The sequence below is a fragment of the Procambarus clarkii genome, unplaced genomic scaffold (assembly GCF_040958095.1).
Source record: "Procambarus clarkii isolate CNS0578487 unplaced genomic scaffold, FALCON_Pclarkii_2.0 HiC_scaffold_95, whole genome shotgun sequence".
Taxonomy (NCBI): domain Eukaryota; kingdom Metazoa; phylum Arthropoda; class Malacostraca; order Decapoda; family Cambaridae; genus Procambarus; species Procambarus clarkii.
In genome coordinates, this window is record NW_027189128.1 from 6,934,851 (window position 1) to 6,948,579 (window position 13,729).

Genomic DNA, 13,729 nt, shown 5'->3' on the forward strand with positions numbered 1-13,729 from the left:
AACTGCAGGGGGTTATGGCAAAATATGACCCATCGTTCTTTTCAGTAATGGGCATATTTTCGGTATAAAAAGTCGTAATTTGAAACTGAAAATAGGTGCAGAGAGTCAGAATTCGGATAAAAAATCACTCTCAGGAGTAAAATTTCCGACATTTCAGACATTTTGAAAACTGCAGGGGGGTTTGGGCAAAATATGGCCCATCGCCGTTTAGAGTAATTGGCATATTTTCGGTATGAAACGTCGTAATTTGAAACTGAAAATAGGTGCGGAGAGTCAGAATTCGGCTCAAAAATCACGCTCAAGAGTCAAATTTCCGACATTTCAGACATTTTGAAAACTACAGGGGGGTTTGGGCAAAATATGACCCATCGACGTTTTCAGTAATTAGCATATTTTCGGTATAAAAAGTCATAATTTGAAACTGAAAATAGGTGCAGAGAGTCAGAATTCGGCTCAAAAATCACTCTCAGGAGTCAAATTTCCGACATTTCAGACATTTTGAAAACTGCAGGGGGGTTTTGTCAAAATATAACCCATCGCCGTTTACAGTAATTGGCATATTTTCGGTATGAAACGTCGTAATTTGAAACTGAAAATAGGTGCAGAGAGTCAGAACTCGGCTCAAAAATCACGCTCAGGAGTAAAATTTCCGGCATTTCAGACATTTTGAAAACTGCAGGGGGGTTTGGGCAAAATATGACCCATCGCCGTTTTCAGTAATTGGAATATTTTCGATATAAAAAGTCGTAATTTGAAACTGAAAATAGGTGCAGAGAGTCAGAATTCGGCTCAAAAATCACGGTCAGGAGTCAAATTTCCGACATTTCAGACATTTTGAAAACTGCAGGGGGGTTTGGGCAAAATATGACCCATCGCCGTTTACAGTAATTGGCATATTTTCGGTATGAAACGTCGTAATTTGAAACTGAAAATTGGTGCGGAGAGACAGAATTCGGCTCAAAAATCACGCTCAAGAGTCAAATTTCCGACATTTCAGACATTTTGAAAACTGCAGGGGGGTTTGGGCAAAATATGATCCATCGACGTTTTCAGTAATTAGCATATTTTCGGTATAAAAAGTCGTAATTTGAAACTGAAAATAGGTGCAGAGAGTCAGAATTCGGCTCAAAAACAACGCTCAGGAGTCAAATTTCCGACATTTCAGAAATTTTGAAAACTGCAGGGGGGTTTGGGCGAAATATGACCCATCGCCGTTTACAGTAATTGGCATATTTTCGGTATGAAACGTCGTAATTTGAAACTGAAAATAGGTGCAGAGAGTCAGAATTCGGCTCAAAAATCACACTCAGGAGTCAAATTTCCGACATTTCAGACATTTTGAAAACTGCAGGGGGGTTTGGGCAAAATATGACCCATCGCCGTTTTCAGTAATTGGCATATTTTCGGTATAAAAAGTCGTAATTTGAAACTGAAAATAGGTGCAGAGAGTCAGAATTCGGATAAAAAATCACGCACAGGAGTCAAAATTCCGACATTTCAGACATTTTGAAAACTGCAGGGGGGTTTGGGCAAAATATGACCCATCGCCGTTTACAGTAATTGGCATATTTTTGGTATGAAACGTCGTAATTTGAAACTGAAAATAGGTGCAGAGAGTCAGAATTCGGCTCAAAAATCACGCTCAGGAGTCAAATTTCCGACATTTCAGACATTTTGAAAACTGCAGGGGGGTTTGGGCAAAATATGACCCATCGCCGTTTACAGTAATTGGCATATTTTCGGTATGAAACGTCGTAATTTGTAACTGAAAATAGGTGCAGAGAGTCAGAATTCGGTTCAAAAATCACGCTCAGGGGTCAAATTTCCGACATTTCAGACATTTTGAAAACTGCAGGGGGGTTTGGGCAAAATATGATCCATCGACGTTTTCAGTAATTAGCATATTTTCGGTATAAAAAGTCGTAATTTGAAACTGAAAATAGGTGCAGAGAGTCAGAATTCGGCTCAAAAACAACGCTCAGGAGTCAAATTTCCGACATTTCAGAAATTTTGAAAACTGCAGGGGGGTTTGGGCGAAATATGACCCATCGCCGTTTACAGTAATTGGCATATTTTCGGTATGAAACGTCGTAATTTGAAACTGAAAATAGGTGCAGAGAGTCAGAATTCGGCTCAAAAATCACACTCAGGAGTCAAATTTCCGACATTTCAGACATTTTAAAAATTGCAGGGGGGTTTGGGCAAAATATGACCCATCGCCGTTTTCAGTAATTGGCATATTTTCGGTATAAAAAGTCGTAATTTGAAACTGAAAATAGGTGCAGAGATTCAGAATTCGGCTCAAAAATCACGCTCAGGAGTCAAATTTCCGACATTTCAGACATTTTAAAAACTGCAGGGGGGTTTGGGCAAAATATGACCCATCATCATTTTCAGTAATTGGCATATTTTCGGTATGAAACATCGTAATTTGAAACTGAAAATAGGTACAGAGAGTCAGAATTCGGCTCAAAAATCACGCTCAGGAGTCAAATTTCCGACATTTCAGACATTTTGAAAACTGCAGGGGGGTTTGGGCAAAATATGACCCATCGACGTTTTCAGTAATTAGCATATTTTCGGTATAAAAAGACGTAATTTGAAACTGAAAATTGGTGCAGAGAGTCAGAATTCGGCTCAAAAATCACGCTCAGGAGTCAAATTTCCGACATTTCAGACATTTTGAAAACTGCAGGGGGGTTTGGGCAAAATATGACCCATCGCCGTTTACAGTAATTGGCATATTTTCGGTATGAAACGTCGTAATTTGAAACTGAAAATTGGTGCGGAGAGACAGAATTCGGCTCAAAAATCACGCTCAAGAGTCAAATTTCCGACATTTCAGATATTTTGAAAACTGCAGGGGGGTTTGGGCAAAATATGATCCATCGACATTTTCAGTAATTAGCATATTTTCGGTATAAAAAGTCGTAATTTGAAACTGAAAATAGGTGCAGAGAGTCAGAATTCGGCTCAAAAACAACGCTCAGGAGTCAAATTTCCGACATTTCAGATATTTTGAAAACTGCAGGGGGGTTTGGGCGAAATATGACCCATCGCCGTTTACAGTAATTGGCATATTTTCGGTATGAAACGTCGTAATTTGAAACTGAAAATAGGTGCAGAAAGTCAGAATTCGGCTCAAAAATCACGCTCAGGAGTCAAATTTCCGACATTTCAGACATTTTAAAAACTGCAGGGGGGTTTGGGCAAAATATGACCCATCGTCATTTTCAGTAATTGGCATATTTTCGGTATGAAACATCGTAATTTGAAACTGAAAATAGGTGCAGAGAGTCAGAATTCGGCTCAAAAATCACGCTCAGGAGTCAAATTTCCGACATTTCAGACATTTTGAAAACTGCAGGGGGGTTTGGGCAAAATATGACCCATCGACGTTTTCAGTAATTAGCATATTTTCGGTATAAAAAGTCGTAATTTGAAACTGAAAATTGGTGCAGAGAGTCAGAATTCGGCTCAAAAATCACGCTCAGGAGTCAAATTTCCGACATTTCAGACATTTTGAAAACTGCAGGGGGGTTTGGGCAAAATAAGACCCTTCGCCGTTTACAGTAATTCGCATATTTTCGGTATGAAACGTCGTAATTTGAAACTGAAAATTGGTGCAGAGAGTCAGAATTCGGCTCAAAAATCTCGCTCAGGAGTCAAATTTGCGACATTTCAGACATTTTGAAAACTGCAGGGGGGTTTGGGCGAAATATGACCCATCGCCGTTTTCAGTAATTGGAATATTTTCGATATAAAAAGTCGGAATTTGAAACTGAAAATAGGTGCAGAGAGTCAGAATTCGGCTCAAAAATCACGGTCAGGAGTCAAATTTCCGACATTTCAGACATTTTGAAAACTGCAGGGGGGTTTGGGGAAAATATGACCCATCGCCGTTTACAGTAATTGGCATATTTTCGGTATGAAACGTCGTAATTTGAAACTGAAAATAGGTGCAGCGAGTCAGAGTTCGGCTCAAAAATCACGCTCAAGAGTCAAATTTCCGACATTTCAGACATTTTGAAAACTGCAGGGGGGGTTTGGGCAAAATATGACCCATCGTCATTTTCAGTAATTGGCATATTTTCGGTATGAAACATCGTAATTTGAAACTGAAAATAGGTGCAGAGAGTCAGATTTCGGCTCAAAAATCACGCTCAGGAGTCAAATTTCCGACATTTCAGACATTTTGAAAACTGCAGGGGGGTTTGGGCAAAATATGACCCATCGACGTTTTCAGTAATTAGCATATTTTCGGTATAAAAAGTCGTAATTTGAAACTGAAAATTGGTGCAGAGAGTCAGAATTCGGCTCAAAAATCACGCTCAGGAGTCAAATTTCCGACATTTCAGACATTTTGAAAACTGCAGGGGGGTTTGGGCAAAATAAGACCCTTCGCCGTTTACAGTAATTCGCATATTTTCGGTATGAAACGTCGTAATTTGAAACTGAAAATTGGTGCAGAGAGTCAGAATTCGGCTCAAAAATCTCGCTCAGGAGTCAAATTTCCGACATTTCAGACATTTTGAAAACTGCAGGGGGGTTTGGGCAAAATATGACCCATCGCCGTTTACAGTAATTGGCATATTTTCGGTATGAAACGTCGTAATTTGTAACTGAAAATAGGTGCAGAGAGTCAGAATTCGGTTCAAAAATCACGCTCAGGGGTCAAATTTCCGACATTTCAGACATTTTGAAAACTGCAGGGGGGTTTGGGCAAAATATGACCCATCGACGTTTTCAGTAATTGTCATATTTTCGGTATAAAAAGTCGTAATTTGAAACTGAATATAGGTGCAGAGAGTCAGAAATCGGAAAAAAAATCACGCTCAGGAGTCAAATTTCCGACATTTCAGACATTTTGAAAACTGCAGGGGGTTATGGCAAAATATGACCCATCGTTCTTTTCAGTAATGGGCATATTTTCGGTATAAAAAGTCGTAATTTGAAACTGAAAATAGGTGCAGAGAGTCAGAATTCGGATAAAAAATCACTCTCAGGAGTAAAATTTCCGACATTTCAGACATTTTGAAAACTGCAGGGGGGTTTGGGCAAAATATGGCCCATCGCCGTTTAGAGTAATTGGCATATTTTCGGTATGAAACGTCGTAATTTGAAACTGAAAATAGGTGCGGAGAGTCAGAATTCGGCTCAAAAATCACGCTCAAGAGTCAAATTTCCGACATTTCAGACATTTTGAAAACTACAGGGGGGTTTGGGCAAAATATGACCCATCGACGTTTTCAGTAATTAGCATATTTTCGGTATAAAAAGTCATAATTTGAAACTGAAAATAGGTGCAGAGAGTCAGAATTCGGCTCAAAAATCACTCTCAGGAGTCAAATTTCCGACATTTCAGACATTTTGAAAACTGCAGGGGGGTTTTGTCAAAATATAACCCATCGCCGTTTACAGTAATTGGCATATTTTCGGTATGAAACGTCGTAATTTGAAACTGAAAATAGGTGCAGAGAGTCAGAACTCGGCTCAAAAATCACGCTCAGGAGTAAAATTTCCGGCATTTCAGACATTTTGAAAACTGCAGGGGGGTTTGGGCAAAATATGACCCATCGCCGTTTTCAGTAATTGGAATATTTTCGATATAAAAAGTCGTAATTTGAAACTGAAAATAGGTGCAGAGAGTCAGAATTCGGCTCAAAAATCACGGTCAGGAGTCAAATTTCCGACATTTCAGACATTTTGAAAACTGCAGGGGGGTTTGGGCAAAATATGACCCATCGCCGTTTACAGTAATTGGCATATTTTCGGTATGAAACGTCGTAATTTGAAACTGAAAAGTGGTGCGGAGAGACAGAATTCGGCTCAAAAATCACGCTCAAGAGTCAAATTTCCGACATTTCAGACATTTTGAAAACTGCAGGGGGGTTTGGGCAAAATATGATCCATCGACGTTTTCAGTAATTAGCATATTTTCGGTATAAAAAGTCGTAATTTGAAACTGAAAATAGGTGCAGAGAGTCAGAATTCGGCTCAAAAACAACGCTCAGGAGTCAAATTTCCGACATTTCAGAAATTTTGAAAACTGCAGGGGGGTTTGGGCGAAATATGACCCATCGCCGTTTACAGTAATTGGCATATTTTCGGTATGAAACGTCGTAATTTGAAACTGAAAATAGGTGCAGAGAGTCAGAATTCGGCTCAAAAATCACACTCAGGAGTCAAATTTCCGACATTTCAGACATTTTGAAAACTGCAGGGGGGTTTGGGCAAAATATGACCCATCGCCGTTTTCAGTAATTGGCATATTTTCGGTATAAAAAGTCGTAATTTGAAACTGAAAATAGGTGCAGAGAGTCAGAATTCGGATAAAAAATCACGCACAGGAGTCAAAATTCCGACATTTCAGACATTTTGAAAACTGCAGGGGGGTTTGGGCAAAATATGACCCATCGCCGTTTACAGTAATTGGCATATTTTTGGTATGAAACGTCGTAATTTGAAACTGAAAATAGGTGCAGAGAGTCAGAATTCGGCTCAAAAATCACGCTCAGGAGTCAAATTTCCGACATTTCAGACATTTTAAAAACTGCAGGGTTGTTTGGGCAAAATATGACCCATCATCATTTTCAGTAATTGGCATATTTTCGGTATGAAACATCGTAATTTGAAACTGAAAATAGGTGCAGAGAGTCAGAATTCGGCTCAAAAATCACGCTCAGGAGTCAAATTTCCGACATTTCAGACATTTTGAAAACTGCAGGGGGGTTTGAGCAAAATATGACCCATCGACGTTTTCAGTAATTAGCATATTTTCGGTATAAAAAGTCGTAATTTGAAACTGAAAATTGGTGCAGAGAGTCAGAATTCGGCTCAAAAATCACGCTCAGGAGTCAAATTTCCGACATTTCAGACATTTTGAAAACTGCAGGGGGGTTTGGGCAAAATATGACCCTTCGCCGTTTACAGTAATTCGCATATTTTCGGTATGAAACATCGTAATTTGAAACTGAAAATTGGTGCAGAGAGACAGAATTCGGCTCAAAAATCTCGCTCAGGAGTCAAATTTCCGACATTTCAGACATTTTGAAAACTGCAGGGGGGTTTGGGCAAAATATGACCCATCGACGTTTTCAGTAATTGGCATATTTTCGGTATAAAAAGTCGTAATTTGAAACTGAAAATAGGTGCAGACAGTCAGAATTCGGGTAAAAAATCACGCTCAGGAGTCAAATTTCCGACATTTCAGACATTTTTGAAAACTGCAGGGGGGTTATGGCAAAATATGACCCATCGCCCTTTTCAGTAATTGGCATATTTTCGGTATAAAAAGTCGTAATATGAAACTGAAAATAGGTGCAGAGAGTCAGAATTCGGCTCAAAAATCACGCTCAGGAGTCAAATTTCCGACATTTCAGACATTTTGAAAACTGCAGGGGGGTTTGGGCAAAATATGACCCATCGCCGTTTTCAGTAATTGGCATATTTTCGGTATAAAAATACGTAATTTGAAACTGAAAATAGGTGCAGAGAGTCAGAATTCGGCTCAAAAATCGCGCTCAGGATTTAAATTTCCGACATTTCACACATTTTATAAACTGCAGGGGGGTTTGGGCAAAATATGACCTATCACCGTTTACAGTAATTGGCATATTTTCGGTATAAAAAGTCGTAATTTGACACTGCAAATAGGTACAGAGAGTCAGGTTTTGGATATAAAATCACGCTCAGGAGTCAAATTTCCGACATTTCAGACATTTTGAAAACTGCAGGGGGGTTTGGGCAAAATATGACCCATCGCCGTTTACAGTAATTGGCATATTTTCGGTATGAAACGTCGTAATTTGAAACTGAAAATAGGTGCAGAGAGTCAGAATTCGGCTCAAAAATCACACTCAGGAGTCAAATTTCCGACATTTCAGACATTTTGAAAACTGCAGGGGGGTTTGGGCAAAATATGACCCATCGCCGTTTTCAGTAATTGGCATATTTTCGGTATAAAAAGTCGTAATTTGAAACTGAAAATAGGTGCAGAGAGTCAGAATTCGGATAAAAAATCACGCACAGGAGTCAAAATTCCGACATTTCAGACATTTTGAAAACTGCAGGGGGGTTTGGGCAAAATATGACCCATCGCCGTTTACAGTAATTGGCATATTTTTGGTATGAAACGTCGTAATTTGAAACTGAAAATAGGTGCAGAGAGTCAGAATTCGGCTCAAAAATCACGCTCAGGAGTCAAATTTCCGACATTTCAGACATTTTAAAAACTGCAGGGTTGTTTGGGCAAAATATGACCCATCATCATTTTCAGTAATTGGCATATTTTCGGTATGAAACATCGTAATTTGAAACTGAAAATAGGTGCAGAGAGTCAGAATTCGGCTCAAAAATCACGCTCAGGAGTCAAATTTCCGACATTTCAGACATTTTGAAAACTGCAGGGGGGTTTGAGCAAAATATGACCCATCGACGTTTTCAGTAATTAGCATATTTTCGGTATAAAAAGTCGTAATTTGAAACTGAAAATTGGTGCAGAGAGTCAGAATTCGGCTCAAAAATCACGCTCAGGAGTCAAATTTCCGACATTTCAGACATTTTGAAAACTGCAGGGGGGTTTGGGCAAAATATGACCCTTCGCCGTTTACAGTAATTCGCATATTTTCGGTATGAAACATCGTAATTTGAAACTGAAAATTGGTGCAGAGAGACAGAATTCGGCTCAAAAATCTCGCTCAGGAGTCAAATTTCCGACATTTCAGACATTTTGAAAACTGCAGGGGGGTTTGGGCAAAATATGACCCATCGACGTTTTCAGTAATTGGCATATTTTCGGTATAAAAAGTCGTAATTTGAAACTGAAAATAGGTGCAGACAGTCAGAATTCGGGTAAAAAATCACGCTCAGGAGTCAAATTTCCGACATTTCAGACATTTTTGAAAACTGCAGGGGGGTTATGGCAAAATATGACCCATCGCCCTTTTCAGTAATTGGCATATTTTCGGTATAAAAAGTCGTAATATGAAACTGAAAATAGGTGCAGAGAGTCAGAATTCGGCTCAAAAATCACGCTCAGGAGTCAAATTTCCGACATTTCAGACATTTTGAAAACTGCAGGGGGGTTTGGGCAAAATATGACCCATCGCCGTTTTCAGTAATTGGCATATTTTCGGTATAAAAATACGTAATTTGAAACTGAAAATAGGTGCAGAGAGTCAGAATTCGGCTCAAAAATCGCGCTCAGGATTTAAATTTCCGACATTTCACACATTTTATAAACTGCAGGGGGGTTTGGGCAAAATATGACCTATCACCGTTTACAGTAATTGGCATATTTTCGGTATAAAAAGTCGTAATTTGACACTGCAAATAGGTACAGAGAGTCAGGTTTTGGATATAAAATCACGCTCAGGAGTCAAATTTCCGACATTTCAGACATTTTGAAAACTGCAGGGGGGTTTGGGCAAAATATGACCCATCGCCGTTTACAGTAATTGGCATATTTTATGTATGAAACGTCGTAATTTGAAAGTGAAAATAGGTGCAGAGAGTCAGAATTCGGCTCAAAAATCACGCTCAGGAGTCAAATTTCCGACATTTCAGACATTTTGAAAACTGCAAGGGGGTTTGGGCAAAATATGACCCATCGCCCTTTTCAGTAATTGGCATATTTTCGGTATAAAAAGTCGTAATTTGAAACAGAAAATAGGTGCAGAGAGTCAGAATTCGGATAAAAAATCACGCTCAAGAGTCAAATTTCCGACATTTCAAACATTTTGAAAACTGCAGGGGGGTTTGTGCAAAATATGACCCATTGCCGTTTACAGTAATTGGCATATTTTTGGTATGAAACGTCGTAATTTGAAACTGAAAAAAGGTGCAGAGAGTCAGAATTCGGCTCAAAAATCACGCTCAGGAGTCAAATTTCCGACATTTCAGACATTTTGAAAACTGCAGGGGGGTTTGGGCAAAATATGACCCATCGACGTTTTCAGTAATTAGCATATTTTCGGTATAAAAAGACGTAATTTGAAACTGAAAATTGGTGCAGAGAGTCAGAATTCGGCTCAAAAATCACGCTCAGGAGTCAAATTTCCGACATTTCAGACATTTTGAAAACTGCAGGGGGGTTTGGGCAAAATAAGACCCTTCGCCGTTTACAGTAATTCGCATATTTTCTGTATGAAACGTCGTAATTTGAAACTGAAAATTGGTGCAGAGAGTCAGAATTCGGCTCAAAAATCTCGCTCAGGAGTCAAATTTCCGACATTTCAGACATTTTGAAAACTGCAGGGGGGTTTGGGCAAAATATGACCCATCGCCGTTTACAGTAATTGGCATATTTTCGGTATGAAACGTCGTAATTTGTAACTGAAAATAGGTGCAGAGAGTCAGAATTCGGTTCAAAAATCACGCTCAGGGGTCAAATTTCCGACATTTCAGACATTTTGAAAACTGCAGGGGAGTTTGGGCAAAATATGACCCATCGACGTTTTCAGTAATTGTCATATTTTCGGTATAAAAAGTCGTAATTTGAAACTGAATATAGGTGCAGAGAGTCAGAAATCGGAAAAAAAAATCACGCTCAGGAGTCAAATTTCCGACATTTCAGACATTTTGAAAACTGCAGGGGGTTATGGCAAAATATGACCCATCGTTCTTTTCAGTAATGGGCATATTTTCGGTATAAAAAGTCGTAATTTGAAACTGAAAATAGGTGCAGAGAGTCAGAATTCGGATAAAAAATCACTCTCAGGAGTAAAATTTCCGACATTTCAGACATTTTGAAAACTGCAGGGGGGTTTGGGCAAAATATGGCCCATCGCCGTTTAGAATAATTGGCATATTTTCGGTATGAAACGTCGTAATTTGAAACTGAAAATAGGTGCGGAGAGTCAGAATTCGGCTCAAAAATCACGCTCAAGAGTCAAATTTCTGACATTTCAGACATTTTGAAAACTACAGGGGGGTTTGGGCAAAATATGACCCATCGACGTTTTCAGTAATTAGCATATTTTCGGTATAAAAAGTCATAATTTGAAACTGAAAATAGGTGCAGAGAGTCAGAATTCGGCTCAAAAATCACTCTCAGGAGTCAAATTTCCGACATTTCAGACATTTTGAAAACTGCAGGGGGGTTTTGTCAAAATATAACCCATCGCCGTTTACAGTAATTGGCATATTTTCGGTATGAAACGTCGTAATTTGAAACTGAAAATAGGTGCAGAGAGTCAGAACTCGGCTCAAAAATCACGCTCAGGAGTAAAATTTCCGGCATTTCAGACATTTTGAAAACTGCAGGGGGGTTTGGGCAAAATATGACCCATCGCCGTTTTCAGTAATTGGAATATTTTCGATATAAAAAGTCGTAATTTGAAACTGAAAATAGGTGCAGAGAGTCAGAATTCGGCTCAAAAATCACGGTCAGGATTCAAATTTCCGACATTTCAGACATTTTGAAAACTGCAGGGGGGTTTGGGCAAAATATGACCCATCGCCGTTTACAGTAATTGGCATATTTTCGGTATGAAACGTCGTAATTTGAAACTGAAAATTGGTGCGGAGAGACAGAATTCGGCTCAAAAATCACGCTCAAGAGTCAAATTTCCGACATTTCAGACATTTTGAAAACTGCAGGGGGGTTTGGGCAAAATATGATCCATCGACGTTTTCAGTAATTAGCATATTTTCGGTATAAAAAGTCGTAATTTGAAACTGAAAATAGGTGCAGAGAGTCAGAATTCGGCTCAAAAACAACGCTCAGGAGTCAAATTTCCGACATTTCAGAAATTTTGAAAACTGCAGGGGGGTTTGGGCGAAATATGACCCATCGCCGTTTACAGTAATTGGCATATTTTCGGTATGAAACGTCGTAATTTGAAACTGAAAATAGGTGCAGAGAGTCAGAATTCGGCTCAAAAATCACACTCAGGAGTCAAATTTCCGACATTTCAGACATTTTGAAAACTGCAGGGGGGTTTGGGCAAAATATGACCCATCGCCGTTTTCAGTAATTGGCATATTTTCGGTATAAAAAGTCGTAATTTGAAACTGAAAATAGGTGCAGAGAGTCAGAATTCGGATAAAAAATCACGCACAGGAGTCAAAATTCCGACATTTCAGACATTTTGAAAACTGCAGGGGGGTTTGGGCAAAATATGACCCATCGCCGTTTACAGTAATTGGCATATTTTTGGTATGAAACGTCGTAATTTGAAACTGAAAATAGGTGCAGAGAGTCAGAATTCGGCTCAAAAATCACGCTCAGGAGTCAAATTTCCGACATTTCAGACATTTTAAAAACTGCAGGGTTGTTTGGGCAAAATATGACCCATCATCATTTTCAGTAATTGGCATATTTTCGGTATGAAACATCGTAATTTGAAACTGAAAATAGGTGCAGAGAGTCAGAACTCGGCTCAAAAATCACGCTCAGGAGTAAAATTTCCGGCATTTCAGACATTTTGAAAACTGCAGGGGGGTTTGGGCAAAATATGACCCATCGCCGTTTTCAGTAATTGGAATATTTTCGATATAAAAAGTCGTAATTTGAAACTGAAAATAGGTGCAGAGAGTCAGAATTCGGCTCAAAAATCACGGTCAGGAGTCAAATTTCCGACATTTCAGACATTTTGAAAACTGCAGGGGGGTTTGGGCAAAATATGACCCATCGCCGTTTACAGTAATTGGCATATTTTCGGTATGAAACGTCGTAATTTGAAACTGAAAATTGGTGCGGAGAGACAGAATTCGGCTCAAAAATCACGCTCAAGAGTCAAATTTCCGACATTTCAGACATTTTGAAAACTGCAGGGGGGTTTGGGCAAAATATGATCCATCGACGTTTTCAGTAATTAGCATATTTTCGGTATAAAAAGTCGTAATTTGAAACTGAAAATAGGTGCAGAGAGTCAGAATTCGGCTCAAAAACAACGCTCAGGAGTCAAATTTCCGACATTTCAGAAATTTTGAAAACTGCAGGGGGGTTTGGGCGAAATATGACCCATCGCCGTTTACAGTAATTGGCATATTTTCGGTATGAAACGTCGTAATTTGAAACTGAAAATAGGTGCAGAGAGTCAGAATTCGGCTCAAAAATCACACTCAGGAGTCAAATTTCCGACATTTCAGACATTTTGAAAACTGCAGGGGGGTTTGGGCAAAATATGACCCATCGCCGTTTTCAGTAATTGGCATATTTTCGGTATAAAAAGTCGTAATTTGAAACTGAAAATAGGTGCAGAGAGTCAGAATTCGGATAAAAAATCACGCACAGGAGTCAAAATTCCGACATTTCAGACATTTTGAAAACTGCAGGGGGGTTTGGGCAAAATATGACCCATCGCCGTTTACAGTAATTGGCATATTTTTGGTATGAAACGTCGTAATTTGAAACTGAAAATAGGTGCAGAGAGTCAGAATTCGGCTCAAAAATCACGCTCAGGAGTCAAATTTCCGACATTTCAGACATTTTAAAAACTGCAGGGTTGTTTGGGCAAAATATGACCCATCATCATTTTCAGTAATTGGCATATTTTCGGTATGAAACATCGTAATTTGAAACTGAAAATAGGTGCAGAGAGTCAGAATTCGGCTCAAAAATCACGCTCAGGAGTCAAATTTCCGACATTTCAGACATTTTGAAAACTGCAGGGGGGTTTGAGCAAAATATGACCCATCGACGTTTTCAGTAATTAGCATATTTTCGGTATAAAAAGTCGTAATTTGAAACTGAAAATTGGTGCAGAGAGTCAGAATTCGGCTC